This window comes from Polyodon spathula, chromosome 2 (genome assembly GCF_017654505.1).
Source record: "Polyodon spathula isolate WHYD16114869_AA chromosome 2, ASM1765450v1, whole genome shotgun sequence".
NCBI lineage: Eukaryota > Metazoa > Chordata > Actinopteri > Acipenseriformes > Polyodontidae > Polyodon > Polyodon spathula.
The window spans coordinates 93,103,986-93,120,982 of NC_054535.1; the positions used below are offsets into that span (position 1 = coordinate 93,103,986).

General features: G+C 36.8%; 1 protein-coding gene across 2 annotated transcripts in view; it reads left to right on the plus strand.

The window, feature by feature from the left end:
- Positions 1–16,997, plus strand: part of LOC121303904 (ciliary neurotrophic factor receptor subunit alpha-like) — a 159,928-nt gene that overhangs the window by 128,227 nt on the left and 14,704 nt on the right. The gene's annotated exons all lie outside the window — the stretch shown is intronic.

Sequence of the window (16,997 nt, forward strand, 5' to 3'; positions counted from 1 at the left end):
TGTGATGACAATTGTGGCTGAGTTGTGTAAATGTAAGAAGATGGCAGTCTGTTCCTGGTTGTTTAGAGAGTTGTTTTGTGTCGTATTTACAGTCAGAGGGGAATTCTGGTGGCTGATGATATTTTAATCAAAGCAAAGAGGTAGTTAGTGAAAACCTTCACATTTAGTGTACATTGTGTCAACAGCAGCATAAAAATTGTGATGAGACTGTAGTCAATATTAATCAATAAAACTGAATAATTAAGTGCAGCATTTGTAAACAGGTCTCAATTGTGCAGTAGCAGCCTTCCGTTGTATTGCTTAAGCCCTTCCAGTTTGTAAACAAAACCATAATTTTACAGTTATTAATTTATGTAATTGATGCCACAATTACCTCTAAAACTATTATTCCATCTGAAATAATACAATATGTTACAAACATGTATAATAAAACATTGCATCCCTTGTATGTAAATTAAAAGATCCAAAGTGTGATAACATTAATAAATAGCACAAGCTATGGTGAATTACAAACTTAAACCATTATCCTGTGTTTTAATTAGTGGTGCAATTGGTACCCTGATTTTGTATTCAATTATCTTATAGATCGTTTTCGATGACATCTTAAATCACCTAGCAACTGTTCTTAACAGAGACGGTGGCCATGTTGGTGGGCTCATGTGTGAATTTTACTGATACACATCATTGAACAATGTTGGAAACTGCAGCATTTTCTCACTATTTTAGGAAATTAGATTGATTCTCTAAGAAAAGATACAGTGAAAAAAATCATATAATTGGTAATCAAGATCTGTATGCTATTTCTATAATTTAACAATAGCTACCAGGTGCAAGGGATAATTAATAATAAAACAATTAACAAAATGTGCATACGCACATGTTTTCAGCAGGGAGGATATTAACCCTCTCCCTGCTGTATTACAATATATATTAAATACAGTAATTATCTCTTTTCTAATCCTCTTTGCAATAACACTGCATTCTGGGTGTTACAAAGTCAAACATTATTATTATTATTATTAATAATAATAATAATAATAATAATATATTGAGGTATTTATAAAAAAATAAAATAAATAAAAATAAACTATACTGAGGTAACAAACCTAAGCTAAAATGTCATGAATATACTCTTGAGGACAGCTACACTCCTTCAGGTCTGCCCTTGATATATTAGCTGGCCACTTGCCTAATCTTCGTTGCGTTATATCTTTTATTTTTTCTCCCTGCAATTGTATAACCCTCGGCAACCTATAAATTGAAATGTTGTCTCGTCCGTGCGTACTGCAACAGCCAATAACTACACAAGTGTTCACTATTTTTTTCATAAAAGCAAACTAAACTTTATCTAAGGTCTGAAACCGCTTTAAGTTAATCAGAGATACGGCTTGCCCGCCCACCAGCTCGAGACACGCGATAAGATCACATGACTGGAAACGTCATTCAAAAACTTCTATAATCATTTATCAACAATATTCGATGCATTGACGTTTTATTTTTCAAAATAAACAACAAACATTCATTTATTTTTTTAACAGAAGATCCAATAACCAAAAACACCATTGTGCATAACTGAGAGGAACGGCAGTTCCTCGTGCCAAGTTGTCAGCGAAACATGAGAACTGTCTGACTCTATACAGCAAGGACAGTTCACGTGTGTTCAGGGTATTGATGCTCCAAAAGTTAATCACTCAAAAGCATCATTTCACTTTTAATTTGTAGTTCCCAACGCTCTTATCATTTATATTAAACGATTTATTGATATTTTGAAATGGACTAGTCGCACACATCGCAGGCAAAAAAGACCCCAGGAAGTTTTAATTTATGCATATATTAATATAATATATTATATTATATTACAGGACATCCAATTTTAATGACAATTAACTTGTTTTGTCAACATGGAAATATACTAGGGAACACACGTATTGTGTCGCCTGTATCATTTATATTAAATGATTTATTTTTGTTTTACAATGGAACATTTGCCTCCAAAAAAATCTTCATAAAATAATTAAAAAATGTCTAGTATACATGGGATTTGAACCTATAACCTTCAATTTGCAAGTGTGTGGTGTTACTGTCAGTGCTTCATGATTAGCTGAAACAAGCAATATTTTGAAAGATGAAGTCAGCCAGCTGAGAATTCTCAGGACTTTTTTTTTGAGATTCTCGAGCCATCATTCATCATCATCATTCTGAGATTCTGATCTTGAGCTCTGTACATTTTTGGTTTCATGTCAGTAACGTTCATTGTGGTCCCTACTGGCGCAAGGAAGTACGGTTTCCTCTCTCCATACTGGTTGAGTGTAAAGCTATTTGTAGTCCCCACAAACAGAATGAGAATTAGCTGTGGTGAATAGCCTATATATTTGGTAAAAGTAAAACATACATACATAAATAAATAAATTAACACATTAATATAAATATTGAAATAAAGGAATATATAAATAAATACTTATATATGTATTTATCTATCTTGATATGTATTTATTTATTTTTCACTATCATATAAACACTGCCATTTAATACTATATTCTTGTTCAATTGTTTATTAGTGAAGATTTGTGTACATAAAGGTCATCATGCTTTCATATATTTTTACATTCAAATTAAACATATTGCAGGACTTGTTTGTTCAGTTTGTCTGGTCTGTCTTTTATATATGTTACATACTATTGTAAGGAGAACGTGTCACACTGTTAGCATGGGAAGGGGGAGTGAGTGAATGAATGGGGAGAATGTGTGGTGTTGTTTATGGGGGTTTGCAGTGGATTTTGAGAATTCAACACCGTCTCCCAGAGTGGGCTACTACTTCCCGAACATGAAAACGTTACAATATACTAAATGAACGGATCAAGCTTATTATGGTAGTTTGTTAAATCAGATGAAAGCTATCAGTACAATCGGGATAATACATAATAATTATTTACAAGATCCTGTTTATCTCATTTCTTGTTAAAAACTGTAACTTTACTGCTATACTACTTGTACAAAAAAAATAGACAAATTGATTCATTCATTTATTCCAAAAGTAGACAAAGCAATGACATGGTTATTTAATCCACCAATGATAATTTTAAACGTGGCCATTGTGTCCACAGCTCAAATACACAAGGTGATAAAATCAAAAAGACAACATTAAATAAAAAGTAAATATACTACAATACTTACTCAAATGTGTCTATTTTAAAGTAAAGCGAGCAACTCCATTACATATAGATAGAATATGATGTTGAATCAGCAATAATGTTTAATAATATATTGTAACGGCAGGCCAGTTTGGGACTGCATGGGACTGGATGCATAACATTATGTATGTGCCTCTGACAAAGTGCCCGCCCCTGTGTATATTATCTGTTATGTGTTGCGTGTGGTGTGTTTAAATGTTGGTGTATAGACATTGGTACACGGGATATAAACGGGTCTGTGTAACACGAGTGTTTAAAATGTGTATGTGTATTTAGGCACGAGGATTGCACAGCACTTCACGTGCAAGTAACCGTACAGCTGCATAAAAGGAGCATGTTGTCACATACGCGCGGTTGTGTGTTCGGGTTCGGTTGTGTGTTCACCAGTTCAAAGCCTGTGTTCAGAGTCAGTTCCTGTTTCTGGTCTGTCGTCACCCACACTACGGCCGTCTTTGTGACAGTGCCCAATGTGTGTTTATGTAAAACTTAGATTGTTGTGTTTTCATTGTGCATCAATATATATATATATATATATATATATATATATATATATATATATATATATATATATATATATATATATATATGGGAGGATTTGAACCATAACTAGTGCTACTATCACTCCAATACTTAACTGCTACACTGCACAGATTCACATCTTAACCCTTTCACCAGACTAGGCTACTGTTTACATTTATCCTATCCAAACAGCAATACATTGCCTAAATATAGGTTGAACAATTTTGCTATTCCCGCAATATGTGTGTGTGTATAAGTGAAAAAATAATTTCTAAATCAAAATCACATTGGAAATGTGATAAAACGCCTAGTTATCAAAAGTGCCCAGCCATTTAAAGTGGAGATATCAAAAACATAAGCCAAGTTTCAAGAAAACATTGGGGCAACCTTTCCCAGCACAAAGCAAACAGGCACAACTGTAAAACCAATGGGGGCCAAGGTTGCCCCAATTGTTTGTTCTAACTTGTATTAAAAACACAAGCTAAGTTAGAAGAAACAATTTAGGCAAGCTTGGCCCCCATCGGTTTTACAGTTGTGCCTATTTGCCAATTGTTTCTTAAACAAAAACACTTCTGATTATAAAAATAGAAATACAAAGGACTTGAGTTTTTAACAAACTGAAAAGAATATGCGTGCGTCAAAATCAGATGTCACTGTAATAATAATAAAAATACTATATTTTAACAGATGTAATTTCTATCTGAACTATGATTGTTCATTACTGTTAGCATTTTATGTCCAAAAGCAATGCAGAATATCTCACAAATCCTGACTAATTTAACTATTGTATTAAATTCCGCTTCTTTTTATATAATATTGCCATATAACCCAAACACAACATGCTTTGAAACAAAATAAGGTAATCGGTAGATTTAATAGATTTAAAATATAAATAAACAAACAAAAGAATGTATTGCCTTAATTTTTAAATCGAGAAAATGTGGAATACCATAGGCCTACTTTTGATTTGGCTTGTCCAACGCCAATGTAGAGGCCTAAAGTGTGTATCCTTGCAACGCGCTAATCTTCACACTCAAGGTTTTAATACAAACCGGTAACAGACTTCAAATTGGGTTCTCATTTGTGTAAGCTTGGGAAATTTAAGGACAGATGATCAATTAATTGTTGCACCCTTAGTTTTAATATATATTAAATCTATAACAAGTGAGTGCTAACCAATAGAGTCCAAGGTATTTTGTTCCCTTTATGCAGCTGCCGCGCAGGTCGGGAGGGAGATCTTGTACAAGTAATGAAAGAGTTAACCTACGTTGCAGAATATGATGATGACCTTTCTGTAGTTGTTCCGGTTCCGGGTGAGTTCGGAATAAACACGTTGCTTACACGAATGCCTGTGTCTGTAAGTGCTCCTTCTGTATGTCGTGTACAGCACAACGTGGTATTAGAATAGACTGAACCCCAACATCGTATAGGTATAAAGAAACGGGAATATAACTTGTCGCTTTGAAAAGAAGCGGAAATAAATGAAAAGTAACACAGATGTTACAAAAAAGTTTCTGCAGAGCGGAGAGCACAGCTTGCTGCAGCACACTCAACAAAACAGAGGCCAAGGGAACTCCCGCACCCACATGAAACTCAGGAAAGCAGGAGAGAAGAAAAAAAAAGTGAGATATGGTAAGAAACTGTTTAAATACTATGAGCAAATAAGGAAGATACAGAGAAAATAAGTGAAGCACACATATGAAGAGATAAAAGGGCGAGTTTCCTACAGTAAAAAAAAACGTAACTGACTTTAACTGCAATGGAGCCGATATTCCCTATACCGCCATCTGGAAACTAACTCTGACACAGGGGCGTGGCCTCAATGGATAAGACATTTGAGAGGTTTCACATTGCTTCAGGACTTAATGAGAAAAGTAAGGAATATCAAGTGAATTCCCTTATTAATACAATGGGAGACAAAGCTGATGACGTCTTGTATGCAATAAGCCTGACTGTTGAACAGAAAAAGGAATATGACATAGTAAAGAATGCTTTTGAAGAGCACTTCTTAGGGAAGCACAATGTTATATATCAATGTGCAAGATTTAACAGGCGCTGCCAAGAGCCAGGTGAAAGCGCGAAAGCTTTTATTACTGATGTACACAGACTAGCTGAACACTGCCGATATGGCAGTCTCTTACAAGAGATGATTAGAGGCAGGATTGTAGTTGGCATTAGAGATAATCACCTATCTAAATGCCTACAATTAGATCCAGACCTTATGCTTGCTAAAGCAATAACGCAAGTATGTCAAAGGGAAGAAATACAAAAACAGCCCGTTGTCTGCCAGAGTGCAAGATCTGAGCCTCTGGATGCAAATTTAGATGCAGTCCGGTTTAAGAAAAAAGTTCAAAAAGGAACTTATCGAGGGAGACAGGAACACCACAAATGGCAACCTTTGGGAGCAAGTTCTAAAGACCACAAACCCAATTGTGGAAGATGTGGCAAGTCGCCATCACATCCACCACATATGTGCCCAGCTAGAGATGCAGAACGCCGGAAATGCCACAGAAAAAGACATTTTGCGGCATTATGTAGGTCTATAAAGAGACTGGAATTGATACAAGGTACCGATACCTTACAAACAGAAGATTCCATGTTCCTGGGTGTGATGTCCAACAGTGGCTATATCTGAATGGAGAACAAGTTTCCTTCAAACTCGATACAGGAGCAGGAGACCTACAGAGAGTGAAGAAAACGCTGTGTGGACCAAACAACTCACCTTTAAAAGTGGTGGGACAAATTTCCCGCCTTATTGAAAAAAAAATGGTAAAACTGTCAAACAAGAGGTCTATGTTGTTCCTGGGTTAGTGATTCCACTACTAGGTCTGCCAGCTATACAGGGTCTTAAACTCCTAAAACAAATAGACTCTATCCAAGATGCTGAAATACACTTCAAGCAGCAGTACCCAAGTGTCTTTACAGGCTTGGGTAAACTCCAGGGAGAGTCAGCATGTCCTTATGCGCTTTCATCTCCACGGAGAGTCCCATTGCCAATGATGGACAAAGTTAAAGAAGAGCTTGACAGGATGGAACAGATGGGAGTGATTGCCTGCATTGACGAGCCTACGGACTGGTGTGCTGGTATGGTTGCTGTACCAAAACCTAATGGAAAAATAAGAATATGCATTGACCTCACATGGTTGAATGAGAGCGTCTGCCGAGAAAGACACATTCTCCCGGCAATAGAGGAAACATTGGCCCAACTAGAGGGATCCTCAATCTTCACAAAGCTAGATGCCACAACAGATTTCTGGTAGATTCCTCTTCATAAAGAGTCGGCTCCTCTCACCACATTCATCACACCTTTTGGCAGATATTGCTTTTATAGAATGCCATTTGGTATTGCGTCAGCTCCAGAACATTTCCAAAGCAGATCACACAGCATATTTATGGGCTAGAGGGCACACTCTGTCACGCAAATGATATTCTAGTCTACAGAAAAACACGTGAAGAACACGACACTCGACTGCATTCCGTGCTGAAAAGAATCCAGCAAGCAGGATTGACAAGCAACGAAAAATGTCTCTTTGCTGTGGAACAGGTCAAATTTGTGGGTCACATGATCAGTGCAAAAGGTATAGAAGCTGATCCAGACAAAATTAAAGCCATCAAGGAAATGCCAGAGCCTAAGGATGTTGCAGATGTCCGCAGATTTATGGGCATGGTTAATTATGTTGGGAAATTTTCTCCCCATTTGGCAGAACTTACAAAGCCCATTAGGAGAGGTTAGAGGTTGCTCATCTTCCTTCCACGTCAGCCATACAAGTCATCAACCGCTTAAAAGCAATCTTCGCCAGACATGGGGTGCCGATACGTTAGTCACTGATAACAGTCCTCAGGTTTATAGCTGCACAATTTGCACACTTTGCACAGGACTATGATTTTGTACACACTACTAGTAGTCCCCGGTATCCATAAAGTAACGAAGAAGCAAAGAGAGCAGTGAAGGCCTTACTAAAGAAAGAGAGAGATCCACATAAAGCTCTCATGACCAACAGATCAACACCAATGACACGTGGTGTTTCACCAGCGCAACTGCTAATGGGCCGCAAGATCAGATCCCCCTTACCGGTCTCGCCACAACAATTGAAACCAGCTTGGCTTGATCTTGACACCTTCAAGAAGAAGGATAGAGAATTAAAAGAAGCTCAAGCTGAAAACAACAACTGTCATCACAGAGCTCAGTACAGACCGGATCTTGTCCAGGGATAGCGTGTATGGATCAAAAACTTGCCCACAGAAGGTACATTTGTTGGCCCTGCAGGAGCTCCAAGATCATACGAGATCAACACACCAACGGGAAATCTTCGTAGGAACCAGTCCCAGATTCGTGTCATCCCTATGGTAGCAAGAGGACTTCAAAGTCCACAGCAGGAATTGTCACCAGATCTGGGAGAATTTCAAAACCACCGTTCCGCATGAACTTGTAAATAAGATGGACACTAGACTCAGCAAAAATCCCAAGTCAGAGTGCTGTTGAAAAATGGGGCAGAATAATACCCTCTGCAGCATTGATGGATAGGTGGTCTATCCCGACCTCTAGAGAAGAATAGTTCCGGGTGAGTTCAGAATAAACACGTTGCTTACACAAATGTTTGTGTCTGTGTGTGTTCCATCTGTATGTCATGTAAAACACAACAGATCTAACACCAAGAATCATTCGATCTCTGTCACACCCACTAAACTTAATTTAAAAACCTACTTGAGAAACCTAGTATTTTTTCTTTCTTTTTTTTCTTTTCAGTATGTAGAGTGATAACATTCCAATTTCTGGATGCTCTTATCATTTGCCATATAATTTTCTAGCTGTCCTGTGGGAATAGTGTCTTTTGATACCGCTGTTCCATTTAATATAAAGAACTTCAACCCAATTAACTGTTAGACCAAGTTAACAAAGGTCCCTTGAAAATAGAGCAAATGTGACAAAACATACTACAAATGTAATCCATAAATCATATCAGTTTTGAAAAAGGAAGAGTTGCTCTTTATTCATGGTTTCGAGTTCTAATCATAGGGAGTTAATGTAAATTACTTAAGTTGCCAAAAGAGTCCTACTGTTACTTTGATCTGTCTCACTAAATGATTTAGCTAAGAATTTAGTAAAGTAGGTAAGAGAAAGAAAATATGTAAACTCTTCATATTCCCTTTTTTCTTTTTTTCCCCCAAGCTGCTTTTGTTTTCAGGGTTCATACATCAGTTCATCTGTCAGACAAGAACATCCTGTATTGGGAAACTTCAGTGGATTTAAACACCATTCTTTCCTTAAAAAAAATTGCATCTGTGCCATTAAGCCTAATGTACTACTTCCATTTGAAAAATGAGCTGTCCCCTCCACTTCTGATGTGGATACACAGAAATAACAAATCATTCAACAAAGCTGCAGCTTTTTTGGGGGATGTTTTCAGTAATGCTGCTCACTCCACAACATTGCTCAAAAGCCTCTTTTTTGTACAAGTTTTTAAATAACACTATGTAACACAATTTTTGTTCCTGGGTAGTAAGTGTTATTTCCTAATTGCTTATGCCTCAAAAGTATAGAAAATGGCTATTATTCCCCACAAACTTTGCTTTTGTGACCAGGACAATGATATTTTGAAATTTACCTATTTCCAATGAGAAAACGGTCTTTTCGTTCACATAAAGTCAGAAAAAAACAACATATGAATCCAAATTAACATGTATGTATACTAAAGTAATACCAAAATGACTAAAAAAAATTTAGAAGTGAGTAGTTTTTCGAGATTTACGATTATACTGTAAATCACTTTCACGAATCAGCCCCCATTGTGTCATAGTTCTTCACCAGAGTCTCAACCAGCTCCACATAGTTTTCGGCCTTGTGATTCCCCAGGAAACCCCGAACCACTGCGACAAAGCTGTTTCAAGCCGCTTTCTCCTTACTACTGAGCTTCTTGGGGAATTCATTGCACTCCAGGAACTTCTTTATCTGTGGTCCGAGGAAGACACCGGCTTTGAACTTTGCCTCAGACAGCTTAGGGAAGAAGTCTTGAAGGTACTTTAAGGCTGCCGACCCCTTATCTAGAGCTCTGACAAATTGTTTCATAGGCCCAATTTGATGTGCAGTGGTGGCATCAGCACCTTCCGGGGGTCCACCAGTGGCTCCCACTTGACGTTGTTCCTCCCCACAGAGAATTTGGTCCGCTGTGGCCAGTCCCGCCTGTGGTAGTGCGCCTTGGGGTCCCTGGTGTCCCTGCTGTCCCAAAGGCAAAGATAGCAGGGAAACTTGGTAAAACCGCCTTGGAGACCCATCAGATTCACCCATTCTGCCATCTCAGAAAAATGCAGATATGTATCCTCTTAGACAGCTGGAACTAAACTGAACTGGTGTACCTGTATTTATACTACTGTTTATATTACTGGAAAGTTCTAGAAAGTTCTAGAAGTTACTCCAAGTTTACTCAGCACTGAATCTATCTGGAATGTTCTGGAAAATAGGTACATTTCAAAATATCACTGTCCTGGTCACAAAAGCAAAGTTTGTGGGGAATAATAGCCATTTTCTATACTTTTGAGGCATAAGCAATTAGGAAATAACACTTACTACCCAGGAACCAAAAAAAAAAAAAAAATTGTTACACGATGTAATTATTTATTGTCTGAAAACAAAAGCAATGACTTTTCCAATTAATTCTGAATTCTGACATCAACACTGCTCAACAGGCATTGTATCATACATATTAAAACCTGAGAAGTGCAAGAAGTTCATTTTGTTGTTCCCAGGTGGATATTTTTATGTAATTTTATACAAGCACTTCTGTTCATCACTTCAATTAGCATACAGCTTACAGTAGGAGAATAGCAATGCAGTGTTTTGAGTAATCTATTTGAGAATTTTCTTAATATAGTCCTAGTAGAAAGGATAACATAGTTTGGTAGACCATGGTCGAATGGAATATTGTATAGGAACAAAAAAACTGTCAGTGATATTGCACAAAGCTAAAATCCATCCAGAATATTACCTAAACATCTACTTTCCCTAACCTTCCCTGAAAGTTAATAAATACTTGACAGCCTGTATTATTTTTTAATAGCCCATTATATGTGTACTTTAATTAAAATATTTTTGGAATCTATATTAAATTCAGCTGCATATTTTACTTATGGGCAATGTGGAATTTGTTTAATTCAAAGAATAAAAATTACCGCAACCTTTGTGCACTGGTAATTTATTCTCCCCTGAAGTCAACTTGTTATAGATTTCCAACTGTAAATGTTTAAAATTAATATTATGCAAATGCACAGGGTATTGACAAGTATTCCTTCAATACCTAGCATAACAGACAGCAACAATTGTTTAATTTGTAATTCTCCTCATGTAGACTTTCTGCTGAAATATGAATTTTAATTAGATTTTCTTCCCCCTTTTCCTCGGTTCATGGAAACAGGCCCAGTGGTAATCGAGAGAGCAGCAGAAAAGAAAAGAAAATCTGCATCTAGCTGAAAGCTGCATTTGAGAGTAATGGCTGGTATTTGGAGTTCAGGCAGCAGGCAAATGGCTCAGTTGGGCTTACACAGTAAACAAAACAGCAATAAAAAATAAAATAAAAAAACTGTCTGCGAAAATGTACTTTACCATTTGAGATAACCATAAGATCTAAATCTATCATGACTCAAGGGGGTACATGAACTAAGGGTTCTATGCAATTGATCACAGCAGTGGAAGCTTTAAATCTACAAACTTGAAGAAATAAACCAGAACCTTTTAGTCAGAGAATGGATGGTGGATGTGGTGTTCCTTGCTGTGGAGCTTTTCACATACTGTACCATATCACTCCTTGCAGTCAGTACATAGCTGTATGAAAAATACATCAGTATTATAGCTCAAGAAAGCCAGCTCAATTTTCCCTGGTTAGGCATCATAAAATTATGACATATCCACAAGCTTAAAATAACTCAAACTTCTTTGAAAGTGATCTTACGGAAGATTTAATATTACCTAATGTTGGTTCTTCCAGGCAAGAGTCAAGCTTTCAGTCAATGGGTTCCAACACCAACAGGGATTTTCCTGGAACAAAAAGCAAATGGTATAATGGTTCATCATTAGGAAGGGATATTATTTGGCAACACAACTAATAAGGATGGAAGCTTTGGCTCATGGTTGCAAAATACACAAATAAGAATGTAGAGAAATTAGTTTTTGAACAACAGTCTTGTTCATTAATAGCACATCCCCATCAACCTGAATCCAGAATTTCCTGAAAATCAGACTTGACCTTCTCCAAGTTTGCATAGAGTCAGAATATAAACACGATAAATATTAAAATGTTACGCCTCAGATATCCAGCACATCAATTGTGAAACAAGGAGATCATCTGAAAACTGTCATTAGGTATATTAATTATTTTTCCCTAAACTTGGCAGAATTCCTTCCTTGTCTAAACTGTAATGTCTAAGCCACACACTTCAAATTGTAAGGCGTGTAATAGCTTAAAGTGGTTTAACACAGTACTTTGTAAGAAACATTGGCAGGTTTGTCATCTAACTTTTACAGCTACTGTGCCCTCCTGTGTTGGTTAATGTTCACTTTTAATATGAGGGACTGTGTGCTGAGCTCTGAAAAGCCACCGCTGCAGCTCAGTTGGATCAGGACTGGGATCAGAATTGAACTTCTGCAGACCTATAAACTGAGAAAAATACCTAATAAGTGAAGAAAGTTTCCCCAGGGCCAATAATAATAAATAAGCACTGTACCCTTCTACTTCTGATCTTTTCTTGGGTTGAAAATAAAAATCTTTTGCCTTGTTAAAAATGTCAACAGCTACTGGAGATGACTTGCAAAAACTGTGACTGGGAAGACATGCAGCTTTTATTTTTAATTATAAATGTATTAAACTGAAAATGTCACCTTAGACAAAAGCCAATTGACTATAAACTATTTTTAATATTTGCATTAAACTCTGGAATCAACATAACTCAGCCAATGCTAGCCATTAATTTACATGCTAGACAATAGAATTCCAATCAATAGACATAATTCTATTTGTGCATTCATGATTTAAACCTTTTTTTTTTTTGGTGCTTCAGCAGCTGTTGGTGCTGAACCCACCTACGAATGACTATATATTTTATTTTTTTTTAGTTTAGAGCATTATGAATCATCTTTAAAATTTTTATAAAACCTTCTTGACTATGATTACCTCATGGAGACTTATTATATAACAGTAACAAGCTGTGCGGTACAGACATGTTATAGGGCTACAAAAAATGATATGGTTGGTGAAAAAAAAAATGGTTTGCCTATTTTGCTAAATGCCAAGTAAGTCTACAGACGGTATGGGTGGTACTTGTTCTGTAGCATTCAGAAGAGTCCTTGTCTTGATCATGGGGTTATGAAGTCCATGAATAAAACACAGTTTAGCTAAAAAATTAATTGAGAGATACAATTTCAGAACTAGTAAAAAAGAACAACATCATTTAGTGGTGCTGTTAATTTGAAGTTTAATTCATAAACGTATTGGAGCCAATATATCTATGGCGATAAATAACCTCAGCAGTGCTGCCTCCAAGCTACATTTCCAATTTCACATTTCCATCTGCAGCAGACTATTCCCCCCCCCGAAGAAAGCTAGATCTAAAACTGGTCAAAAAACATATTTAAGATTATGCCATTCGGTTTCATTTTGGATGAGTATGCAATAACATTTAAAAGACTAGAGTCCCACAGTGACATGTTCTTTTATTTCACCCTGATAAACAGAGTAAATTAACCCTGAAAGAAATATAGTACAGGCTCCAGCAGGGGGCTAAACTGTAGCACATGGGCATTCATTTACCAGGTCGCTGAAAGGGTTATTAATAGGAGCAGAAGTGGGGGTGGGGGGGGGACACACAATATCAAAGAAATGTTCATTTCTTTAATGTGCATCCCCTTCTGCCACACAGATACAAAGTCAGATGCCTCAGATGTTTTTCTTTTTTCTTTCATTCTTTGTTTTTTTTTAGGAGCTTTTTTTTAATAGGCTTTTGTGCATCTGCCAAAAGTCACTCTCATCCTAGAACTAGCATTTAGATTAATCAATAGCCCAAGCATCACGGAGCCATTAGCATTGCAAAGAAAAAAAAGGTTATTCAGCTGTCTCCCCTGACAGCTAGCTCATGAGAGTCTAGCTCCTTTACCCCCCCTCCCCCCACCACACACACCACCAACCAACCCCTCCCCTACCATGCTGAACTCCTTAAGGAGGCTTGTATATCAGACGTTGCACACTCAAGAGGGAAAGCCATGCTAATATTCTTTGCCCAGGCCCTCAGTAATAATACATTTGGCAGGTAGCCATTATTCATAAATCCGATTATAATCACTCATGCCCTGATGTCCAGATGGCTCCTGAAACATCACCCCCTGGCACAACAAGGTCAAGGTACCTAATGCCTTCTGCACCCCAGCAGCAAAAAAAAAAAAAACATGCTGCCTTATGCTTTGAATGACATATCTAGCTTTGTCTTCATGGTAACCTTTATATATTATCCACCCCTACACCCCCACCCCACCCCACCTCATTGCCTTTTGTTCATCATCTAAGACTACTGGCCCTTTAAAACTGAAATAACTTCCCTCCATCATGAAAAATTACCATATTCTTTTTACAGGCTAGAATAAGCTGTTTGGCTAGTAAAATAAAAAAGGGGCAGCCAAATTGAAATCTTTACATTTTTTCGTTTAACTTTTGAAAATAATAAAAAAAAAAAAAAAAAAAAAAGATGATGTCTTTTTAAACATTTCCATATTTTATTGTAATGTTTTTTTTTTTTTTTTTTTTTTTTCAGCTGTGGAGCTGGAGCTTCATTATTAAGTAATCTGGTTTTCATGAAATGTTATCCTGTCTCTGCTTGTTTTTTTTTTGTTGTTGTTTTTTTTCTGGCCCATCAAAGGAAATGTACAGTGCTATTGCATTGTGAGCTTGGCCTGAACGGTCTAGTTTTCTGTGCGTTCCGTGTTTTAAGGCATTTTTTGGGGGGGAATCCTAGTATCATGCAGCTGCTTTAAAGATGATCAGAAATTATTTTCAATATCTTTGAAAATCACAAAGCAATAAGTAGCATTCCATTTTCTTTAATGATCCCTTCCTTGTCATGATGTTTGTAATTATTCTTATGGTTCCTATTGCAATTCCTCAAATATTATATTTTTAATCATTTTAATCAAGTGTGTGTTAAGGTCTGGAGGCTACATAGTAGTAACCAAAGTGTCTTCATATTAGTAAGTTCTAGAAGCATCTAGTGTACATCACAGCTGTGCATTGCCAGTAAAACTAACATGGCAGATCATTATATGATTCTGGCACTTTACACTGATCTGGCCTGGATTAAATATATCTTTACGGCAGGATCTGAAGACCAATTCCTGAACTCACAGACATCGAAAATAAAAATAAAAACATTTGTGTAACTGTAAATTGACTTTTGAAAATTAAGCCAAACTATCCACGGGACTCAGGTAAATATTGGCTTTCCCTGTGATTAAAACATACAGGCTGTTTCACTCCAACGTAAGAAGTTTGTAATGTCCTTTGCTTTTTTGGAAAAATCTATCTTTACAGTACATTGCAGAGATGGTGTGTTAACTGAATTAACATGTAGCCATTATTTCTCCATATTAGCTTGAATTGCATGACTGTTCTATTTTCCTTATCTTAATAGAGCCATAGTTGTATTTTACAGGCCCAGAAACAAATTTTATGAAGAAGTACAGAGATGTGCAGGTTATGGTGAATATCCTTTTTCATTTAGACATTGTGAGGGAACTGATGTGTGTGAATGAAGAAGATCACTCTCTGATACATTCTGACACACTTAATTATATCTTTACTATTCATTGCACCAATAGCAATGAAATGTGTCTGCATGGCAACAGCTCCAATAATAGTAGAGTCGCTTTGCAATATTTGCTCCAAAACCATACCATTATCTACTGTATTTGAAACGAGCTTAATTGCAAAAAAATGCTTGACTTCCTTCAGGTCAGACCCTAGCAGTAGAATGGGCTTGGCTGTTATGTCAACAATGATTGAATTGTTATAAAGAGTCAACAGTTAGAAATGCAGCTGCAATATATATAGAAGGGTATATATAGAAGGGTTCATTTCCCTTTCTGCATTTCCCTATAATATATATACAGCAACAAAACAAGGTTGCCTATTAAGCAAAGGCTGGTAAACAGTTATTTTTCAATATTTTAATTTTTTAATATGATTATTTAAACCTATGGCCAGCACAATAATGCATGCCTTCTTTATCTGAAGCAATATTGCACTATAGTTCTACATCTTCCTCTTTGTAGATAGGACATCTTTAGTTGGATCTCTGACAGAATCAAGCACCCATTCGCTGTGAGTGGCACCGTTGATGTGATTCTGCAACTTGGCTGTCTAGCTAAAACAACAGAGTACTCTGCATTTGGTATTGTTCAGCTTTGAACAGATACTTCTCTAGTTACTCATGATCACAGAATCATCAGCACTGTTACAGCCCTTGACAACCTTTGAAAATAAGGTTTTTGCTCTCCTCCTTTAAAGCTTTTCTATAATTTTTCTAAAGGTAAACCATTAATATAGAATGAGTTACTAAGGCTTTGTCCAATGAATATTATTAGTGTGATTCCACCCAGTTATTTTCTATAATTCATTCAGTGTTTGTTAATTAATTGAAATGCATTAAGATGTGTGATGAAATGTAATATTGTGCAGTTATATTCCCAAGTAACTGATGCTGTCATGAATGACAATAACCTAGTGTTCCTGTGCTGCAGATGCTCCACAGTATTTGTTCTGTGATATTTTTAAGAGAAGGAAAGGGGATTCAGAATTACCTTACTTGAAATTACCAGTCTTTCTTTGTGTTTTCTTAGGACAAAGTTAGCCAGTTTCAAATGTTTCTTTTGGCGTTGGTCAAAGCAAGACCCACCACTATCAAACAAAATGTTGATTTCTGTGGCTAGCTGTGGGCAGCCGAAGCCTGTAGTCCCAAGCAGTGGAAACAAGGCATTAGTCAGAGTATGCGTTGCTATCTGTTTCATGTTTTAACAATAAAAACAGGAAGGTTAGCTAAACATTTAAAAGTTACATTTTTTCTTAAATATAAATTTAGTAGTCACCCATTAGTGTTTTGTTATTTTCTCCCTAGTTTAGTAGTGTCCAGTTATTTTTGCTTAGCTCAGCTTACTACTACCACCCCTGCACTGACTCGGGAGGAACGAAGATGAACACAGACTTCGAAGTGTGTACCGTTAGCCGCCCGCTGGCACCCAGCCAGACCACAGGGGTC